This window comes from Propithecus coquereli, unplaced genomic scaffold, assembly GCF_000956105.1.
Source record: "Propithecus coquereli isolate 6110/MARCELLA unplaced genomic scaffold, Pcoq_1.0 Scaffold606, whole genome shotgun sequence".
NCBI lineage: Eukaryota > Metazoa > Chordata > Mammalia > Primates > Indriidae > Propithecus > Propithecus coquereli.
In genome coordinates this window covers 123,294-124,179 of record NW_012152019.1, presented here as the reverse complement: position 1 = coordinate 124,179, position 886 = coordinate 123,294, and positions in this window count along the sequence as shown.

Genomic DNA, 886 nt, shown 5'->3' with positions numbered 1-886 from the left:
ACTCAGACTCAAGTAAGCACCAGGGCTCCAGGGTCCCCAGCCGCTTCTCTGGCTCCAAAGATGCCTCGGCCAATGCAGGGATTCTGCACATCTCTAGGCTGCAGCCTGAGGACGAGGCTGACTATTACTGCCAGACCAGGAAAAGTGATGATTTTCACAGTAGCAGAAGCAGATGGGCAAGTAGATGAAAACTCCACAGGCGCTGGTCTATGACTCTTAGTTGATGTTGAAATGTACCTACATTGCTATTATAAAAACAAAAATATCCACTCATAAATTTTCTCCCATTTTTTCATAAAATACATATGAAGAATAAAAAATTTTGCTGAAACCAACACAATTACTCTAGAGACAGGATCTGAGAGGAATTTCTGCTGCTCACCTACACGTACACCTGAAGTTCAGTGTCATCCAGAGGGCAGCAGAGAGTGAGAGGTTGTGTCCAGTCAACACGGGAGCTGACCTGTCGCCTCCCTCAGGGCCTTCTTCACGGGCCAGAGAAGTCTCGTCAGCCCTCAGGAGACTCCTGGTTCTCCTGCTGGAGTCCACTGCAGGTGTGTGTCCTACATGTCTCTCAGATCTGTCCTCACATCCAACATCAGTGACAGCACCAGGCCTTGTCCACAGAATTCTGGGAAATGCGTCACTAAGAATTGAAACTGAATTGTGAAGATGGAAATGGGACCAAATATGACAAGAACTTGTGACTTTGAGGGTTGGAAATGAAATAGTTGACATTCGTTAGTTAACAATGTCAAGTGGAGTCCAGAGGGTACAAGAAACTTATTCCTCGCTTCTGATGCCCACTCGAGATAGAAGTTTTACAGGTGTTTTCGAGCTTGCGGGACAATAAAGCTCACATCCCTGTAAGTCATGAATTACACGC